General features: G+C 38.9%; 1 long non-coding RNA gene across 1 annotated transcript; it reads left to right on the forward strand.

Moving 5' to 3' along the window:
* The first annotated feature begins 5,625 nt into the window (after positions 1 to 5,625).
* On the forward strand, positions 5,626 to 6,348 carry LOC107835299 (uncharacterized). The gene is made up of 3 exons (XR_001661115.1): positions 5,626 to 5,705; positions 5,796 to 5,991; positions 6,162 to 6,348. It is a non-coding gene; the product is annotated as an uncharacterized LOC107835299 (long non-coding RNA).
* The last annotated feature ends 2,198 nt before the right edge of the window (positions 6,349 to 8,546 follow it).

Below are 8,546 nucleotides of genomic sequence, written 5' to 3' on the forward strand. Positions count from 1 at the left end.
AGCGCAGCACTCGTACGTACGTGTGATTAAAAATTCAAATGAGCGCCTTTAGTAGTAGATGGAAAGCTTTGAGCCTCCGTAATGAGGCTGATATATGAAGTTTAAACATTCGAAGCTGCTGGAAGTGCCACCACAGAAAAAGAGACAGAGAAACGCGGAGGGAGGCAAAGAAGAAGAAGAAAAAAAGGGGGGGTAAGATTTGTGGCTTTGATGCAGCGATATCACCGTGGGGCACGGCTGGTTAGCTGGGGCTGGCTGGTGCCGGGATCCGGAGCGCCTTGCAGAGTGTTTGTAACGTTCCCCGGGATACCATTTCCAGCAATCCCCTGCCAACAATCCAGGACAAACCGGGAGAAAAGAAGAAGCAAAGCAGAAGAAGTTAAATTACAGAGTGAAAAGAGCTGGAAGAAAGTGAGGGGGGAAAAAATGGTGCGGAGTGGTGAAGCAGAGGTGGATCGGAGGGAAGGAACCATGGGAGCGACAAAGAAGTGACGGCAATCGATTTCTCTTACACACTTGTCAGTCACATATACACACTTCACACAATGCAGCAGGTAGTATGAGAGGATTTGGTGTGAAGAACCAGGACACAGTGTGAGTGTATGTGTAGGACAGAAAGACCGCATGTGGATACGGTCACACTCACACTGTTCCTGTTGTATCTCTGGAAGCAGTGGGACTCTAGTGCCACTTTGAACTTGCCCGCCATCAAAAACCTGACAGAGTTTTGAAGAGGCCTATTGAAAGGAAACCTGTGCATTTATAATGTAAATCTTATTTTTTCCCCAAACCTTTCTTCTCTCCTTTTTCATTTCTTTTTTTATTTAGACAGCATTTGAAATACTTTATATGAACATTCAATTTAACAGCTTCTCCTGCCGCCCGTTTTTTTCCATCCGCAATGATCCGTCTTAACTTGTACTTAAAAGGAACTGGCTGAATATGTTAGTTTTTCTTTTTCTTAAACATAATCATTACTCCTTCCATTATTTTGTTTCGCTCTGATAATCTTCTGTTATCGCAATAGTACTTCAAAGACAGCAGTCGAGATTTCTCCGAACGACAGCATATTCTTTACCATCACCACTTTAAGATGGATGCTACAGCCTTTTATTTTATGTGTGGCAGAGACTGTAATGACACTGAAAATGTATCTTTCTTTAAATCACTGATGTCTATGTGTGTCTTTGTTCGGACTACAACCAAGCTTCCATGTTCAGAACTGAACAAATTGTACTTATTCAGTAGGAGCCTCTTACGTGTTTTCTTTTTTTAACCAAGGTCGTTCCTTGGTTTTGGACTGACTGTGTTGTAGCATACATGTGTGAAAGAACCTAAAATTGGTAGTCAAGAAACCCATATCCAAAATCTAGCTCTAAGTACAAACATTGATTCCCATGGCGACTTCAGACAGAGGTTGACCAAGGAGTCGCACTGATTTCATGCTGCTTGACTGTGGAGCATGTCAGGTGCTGCTTCCTACTGAGTGCTGTTTGATCTTCTAACATCTGGAAGGAGGCAAGGAATGCCACCTGTTTAATATCACCAGAACATGATAAATGCCATGCAATTTTTGAAATTGCATGGCATTTCAAAAATTGCCATGCAGTTTATGAAATTTAACTTCATAAACTTCAATTTATGAAGTTAAAACTAAATTGACTTCTACCTGCTGTTCTTCTAATTCAGTAAATCATAAAATAGGCAGGCTATTTGAATTCCCCAACATAACTTTCATAAAAAGTATTTGACTTATTATAAACAATTCCTATCCTCACTCTTAGAAGATAATTTTATCCGTAGCTCTCCTGGATCTGGATCAAGATCTTATTTTTGTTGGCCCGTGATTGGTCTTCTTGGCCTGATCTCTACTTGGCTTAAACTTATAAAGTCAAACAAAGAGCTCAGATCAAACAAAGTAATTGTGCAAGCACAGTTGGATATTTCTTCTGCTTTTCTAAAAACAAAGTATTTCAGTCTGAGACCTTCTAATCATCGCATTTGTTGTACAGAAAAAAAACTTACATTTGATTATTCTAATCCTACCTACCTAATTTTGAGACAGGATGCAAGTTGTGTGTCTGCGTAGAATGATTTTTTTTTTCAATCACAGCTTGTTCTCCATAGATTAACAAACACAGTTTGTTAATTTCTTAAATTGTTTTTCAATTTAAGAAATTGAAAAACAAATCTTAACATCACTTCCATTCAGCAAGCAACTTTTAATGAGCTCCAGGTCACGGCACCCTAATTGTACTATTAATCTTTAACTGATGCTGGTTAATAGTACAGTATTGTCCATCTGTAGCATAGAAAATTCTCCAATAACACTTTCCGACACTTTTTGACATGAGATACCCATTATAGCTGATGTGAATCTTACTTCACTGATAGACCACCTATAGGTTGAGAAAGATACTTTGTGCTGCATCCTTCACCTACATGTTGGGTTGTTGTGCCAGTGACTGGTGGTTGAGTCTTAATAAAGCCTAAACCCCGCCGCGCTTCCTCTCTCTGTTCTGCAACTCCTGCTGCTCGTCTGTCTCAAGTGTACCGTAATTTACTGTCACAGAACTCCTCAAACCGGCCACCACACAGTGCACAGAGGGGGAGGAAGAGAAGGTAGCACAGATCACCGTCAAAAGAAGGAAACAACTATACCAACTTCCCTTTCTGCAAAAAAAAAGAAGAAACTGTTTTTCAGAGACTCAAACTCACAGCGGTTCACCAAGCCTTGTTTAGGTTTTCTGCTCTTTTTTTTTTTCAGAAAGGGGAAAGAAGGAAAGTAGGAAAAATTGCTAGGTGGTTGTCAACAGTTGAAGCTACAGCCGCACCTGGCATCGTGCTACTGGTCTTTGATCACTTGTCGAGTGAAATTCCGCCACTGGATTAAAGTGAAGGAGGGGGCATCCAAAGGTGGGATGACTAGCAAGAGTGACAAGGAAGGATAAAACACAGAGGACGACTTTGCCTGAGACGTAGCCCTGCGTGCTTGGTGTGTTTAATGTGGTGTGCACCTCCCTGTTGGCTGTAATTAAAATCAGCGTGAATTGTTAGAGTTGCCTCAAGCCAATCATATCTGCTCCTGCCCACACATTGCAGAAACTTTCTGTTTGGGAAAACAACCCTATCGAAACAAGTGAAGAACACTATCTTTGACCTGACACAAGCAATCAAATGTACATCATTGATGAGTAAATTTCCACAGGGGCTCATGGTAAGCACTGAATCAGCAGCACTGGATTATTGTAAATGTAAATTGTAATTTTTTTTCAACATATTTTGTTTTTCAGCAAACCAAAAACTGATCATAAAACGAAATGCATTTCATTGTAAGTTATTTATTTCACCTACACGGTATTTATTGCTTAATATGAGGTAAATAGAAATGTCACAAGGTGGGGAAAAAACATTACAATTCAAAATAAAAGTGAATAAAACCTAGGAGCATCTATGAACTTAATGATTTACCAGATCCATTAAATATGATGGAACATGAACTTTAAAATTTAAAAGCAAAGATATTTACCTTATGAAGATGTTGGAGCTCTAAAAGTAAACGCTGACGAGTAAATTAATCTGACGTATACAGGGAAATGGGGATGAAGACACTTTAAAAATGTTACGGTTGTTAGTGCCAGATGGGCTGGGTTGTGTATTTCAGAAACTGCTGCCAAACTCTACTGGAATTTTCACCCACAACCTCTTTCTTGGGTTTAAAGAGAATGTTCTGAGAAACTGTTCAGTGAGCCATGACTGTGTGGATAAAAATGCCTTGTTAATTTCAGAGGTCAGAGGAGAACTGGCAGGCTTGTTCGAGATGATAAAACAGCAACAGTAGCTGAAATAATCACTTGTCACAACAAAGGTGTGAAGAATAATGTTCCAAAATGCACATCGAACCATAAAGTAGACGATCTAGAGTGGCAGAAAACCACACTCTTGCCACCAAAGGACAGGTTCACTAACATTTCAGATACAACATTCAAATGATTATTCAGAATAAAAAAAAATAAAATACAAGGCATCGAACCACCCTACTTTGTATCCGCAGTCCAGGCTAGTGGTGTTATGGTATATAGGGGACAAGAATAGAGAAATCTGTCCTATGTAGTTACAGTGATTCCTTTCCAGGCTCTGTGGAGAAACTGTGGAAAAGCTGTTTTTCAAACACGTCGACATCCATGGAAATGTGTTACCATTACCAAATTAACACCTACCATGGGAGTCATGATGGAGCACCACTGCTTTAAATGGTGAGAGCAACCTTGAACAAAGCACCAGGAACCCCCTTCACTTGACAGCTGGCTCTTGTGTATGCCCTCGACTGAGCATGTGCTAATGCTGTCAAAGATTTTAGGCAAGAGAACTGCTGGCATGCTAATCTCCACTATGTTTGCCACCAGGCTGAGAGGAGCTGTCTGTGGCATGCACAAGGAAGTGTTGACGGTGACCAGTTGTTCAGTCTTGCACACTGAGGAGATGAAAGGGACCCAAGATTTCCCAGGTTACTGTGGACAACTACAGCAAATGCTTGATTTGACGATAGGAGTAGTTATTCATGGCAGCTGCTGTCATTGTGATCACACCATGGGGATCTAACAGCATGCGGCATTCAAACTACATTCATATAATGAAGTTAATTAGGTATATGGCTACTCTTCCCAGGGATGTGGACCCTAGGAAGAGTAGCCATTGTTACAGCAATGGGTATCCAAATAAACTAACAAACTTATACGTACTGCATATCAGAAGATGCGTATAGCATAAATATCATCCTTGTCTTGCAAGTTCAAGTTCCTTCTCACATTGGCTGTCACTAAGAGGCTTGGGGCTCGGTAACAAGTTGCAAAGGAACTAAATGCTTGTAAGAGAGTCGGTGCTTAACGCTCCCATTAATACAGCTGCCATGAGTGAAAGCATTATGCGTGGTATGGTTTCTACAACATACCACACAGGTATACTGCAGACAGCCACTGACTGCAGGGTTTTGTTTACTATTATACTTATCATGACCTTAATATGTTTGACAATATTCCAGTTACAAATGTAAAAAACTTTTTTTAAACGTGCAAGGAGTTAATAAATTGTTGTACCTCTGTCTTTACTCATTTCAAAGCCTAATTAATATGCTTGTTGTAAAATACTTTTTGCATGTATGAAAAATAAACATACATGCTTTTTCCACACTGACCGGAAAAATCCAGCAGATATTGTAAAGTTTACAGCTTCAGCTGGCAGATAGATTTGATTTTCCTCAAGATGGAGTTACTAATTTCACTCAAGATTACAGATATTTTTTTTCTATCTTGACCAGCAGATGGCAGCGTTTGCACCTGGAAAAACATTTCTGCCCTACAGCGCAGGAACTCGAGATGAGTTCATGATGACCCGTTCAGAGAGACTGTGCTTTCTTCACCTAAGTGCTATGTATTTTTTTTATTTAGTACTTTTATTCATATATATATATATATATATATGAGACCCAGATGATAGTACAAATTCAATTCAAACTTTATCAAAGATACAGAACCCTGATCCATACAAAAAAAAAAACAACAGAAAAGGGTAAAAAGAAAAAAAAATGTAAAAATGTAGTAACTTTTTTGGCCTTTTCTGCTATTGCAGAAATTTGCTGTAAGTTGTGGAAATCCGATACAGAAATGGAGGTCATGGAAAAGCTGTAAATGTCCTACCTAATAAAGGTAACCTTTGTATTGGTGTGTGAATAGAATCACATATTTAAATAAAGATTGAAAAAGTTTCATGCTGCTCATGCTTGTACTGTATTTCAGGTATGTCTTTGTGCATATAATCATGCAGAGGTGCAGCAGTCCGTGAAGGCCTCTTCACTTCATCTTGGTTTCATGGGAACCTGCGTGCAGCTAATCCTCCTTTTGGGTCTAGAGGGTTTCTCCAAACAAATCATCCAGTTCTAAAACCCAATGCTCCTCAAGTGGGCTCCTGGCTCTCTTTGCAAAGTCCCACCATGTAACACACACACACACACACACACGCACACACACACACACACACACACACACACACACACACGCGCACACACACACACACAAAGAGAAACCCTCTTTTTTTATACGCTACACATAAAACGGCTACCTAGCGTGAGGCAAATCCCTTGTCTCTGTGTCTTTTCTTCCAAGAGCAAGGGAAGGAGAAAGGAATGGGGTGTGGATAAGCCAGACCAGCAGGAGACTGTCAAGTTGAAGGACTGGATGACCTGTTTTGGAAGACGGGCTGAGTCTGAATAATGGCTGCTCATGAAGGGGTCATTGTTTGATTGGAAGCTCAAGGAAAGCGAGGATAAAGGCTTGGATCTTGATACTTTGATGTGGCTCCATCTGCTGTTTTTCATTATACATCAGAGAGTTGTTGTAGTGTACTGTATCAACACCTTTGCATCAGTTTACAGAATCACTGTGTACCAGACTCAGTTCCAGGTACACAGTGCCCTGCCCATTGTTGTCATCATAGATCTCCTTGAGAAGAACCCTCCATAATCTGCTTAGTTTGAGGTTGGATTCAGTTCTTTAGGTTCTGAAGTAGATAATGCTCTTCATCTTCTCTATTTGTTTTCTTCAAGGTTTGTTATTCAACTGTCACCAATTGTGTAAAAAGAAAAGGTCATGTAGTGTAATAGTCTTCAGTGGCTCTCTAGTTTTGTAAAAAAAAAAAAAAAAAAAAAAAAAGTTCTTTAAGAGAGTTTCTATATTTACCAAACTGAAAATCATGTTTTCTGGTTTTCCTCTGTAAACCATATTAAAAAGAATCCATTGTTAGAAATGAAAGCCCTAAAATTAAAGAATCCTCAGAAAAGGCTTTTTGTTTATTCAAGAAAAAACTTAAAAGGCTCTTTGAAGTACCATATTAATATTGCATTACAATGGGTAGCGGGAAATTGTGTCTTGTATTTTTCTCACAGTATTTTTGGCATATTTGCACCTTTCTTTTTATTAGTCCTGTAAAAGTGAAACCAGTTTTTTTAAACATTTCAGATTTCCTTATGTATATATACATTTTGATTTGTAGCTTTTCTCCTGACAAGTAAAATAAATCACGTTGATATTTTGTTAATAGTGGGAAACTATCGGTGTTTTCTGTGTCACCAAATAGGAAACGGTGTATCTAAGAACGAGTCTTGCATGGAGCTAAGCATAAACAAATGAAGCACATTTTGTGAAACATCAAGTCGTGTTAACTTTGTGAAGTATGACTGTTGCTTTTATTGCATCCTAAGATTGCACATGTTGTGTATCAGGATGCAGGTTATAAAACTGACTGTATATATTACTCTTGCCATAATGTCATGGTCCCGTTTTATATTTTTCTGTACTTAGTTTTGAACATGAACCCTTTATACTCAGTGGTCAAATAACTCTTACATGAATTTATCAGAAAACAAGTGTGAATGTGTCAGACAGAGTTTCTTCAACCACTCAGCATCCTGAAGTGACTGAATCTTTATTAGCGCAGACAGAACTTCAGCACAGTGTCGCATGAGGTAAGTAATGTAAATATAGGCCTTCGCTGCAATTCTGTCGCAAAAATTACTGCAAATGTGTGGTTTTTAGCATGTCAAAAACCTCATGTTGTGGAATTTTTAGACGCAACCGTAGAAATTTGTGTCAAACACTGACGCTGGTGCTATCGTGATCCTTTCATTGTTGTAGACCCAAAAGAAGAGAAGAATATGGGAGGTGCATGATGAATCTGGATTTTGATGATGAACAGAACCAGAGGCTGGCATAGGTTCACAGAAAACAACAAGAACAGGCTGGCAACAACAACAGAGGATTTTAGAATGAGAACTATTAATGCTGTGGAGGTTGATTACTGGAATGTTACAAAGGCAAGTTAGTCAGCAGATGAGGAACAGCTAACCGAGAACAGTTGGATGAGATACCGAGGAAAGGCACAGAGACAACCAGGAAAAGCTGAGCAGAAAATATTCCATTTCTAGAAACATTAAGCACTAAAATAAACAGAGATGCAAACTTAGTAATATACAGAAACCCTAAATCCTAGAGATCATGACTGGAACATTCATTTCTTGAAGCTGCACTTCTTCTCCATGTATTACAGTTGAGTATGCACATCCAATATTCTACTCAAAATTAAATTCACATCATAACAGTACTACTGTCTTTGATGATGATTTCCTTGCAGATGTTTTCTTAAAGGTTGCACAACAACATAAGGAAAGTATAAAAATGCAACTATAATGTTTTTCATGAAAGCTTACTATTACCATTATTTTATTTTTAATCTTTCAGTGTGTCCTGTCTGGCATTTCAGGCGTATCTTAGAGAAAATGATTCCCCACATGCATTAATAAAAATATGCAAACAAAGAAAATCCATGACGGAATAAGGAGTAAGAGCAAAAAAATAAAATACAAAGGAAGGAAACCAGCAAGGTTTCAACCAGGGGGCTGAACTAGAAAGTGACAGGAGTAGACGAAAGGATCCGGCGAGTAATGACCGAAAATGAGAAGCTTAAATACCGAGGATATTGAATGTTAAGCAAAA

Source organism: Poecilia formosa, unplaced genomic scaffold (assembly GCF_000485575.1).
Source record: "Poecilia formosa unplaced genomic scaffold, Poecilia_formosa-5.1.2 Scaffold11, whole genome shotgun sequence".
Classification (NCBI taxonomy): domain Eukaryota; kingdom Metazoa; phylum Chordata; class Actinopteri; order Cyprinodontiformes; family Poeciliidae; genus Poecilia; species Poecilia formosa.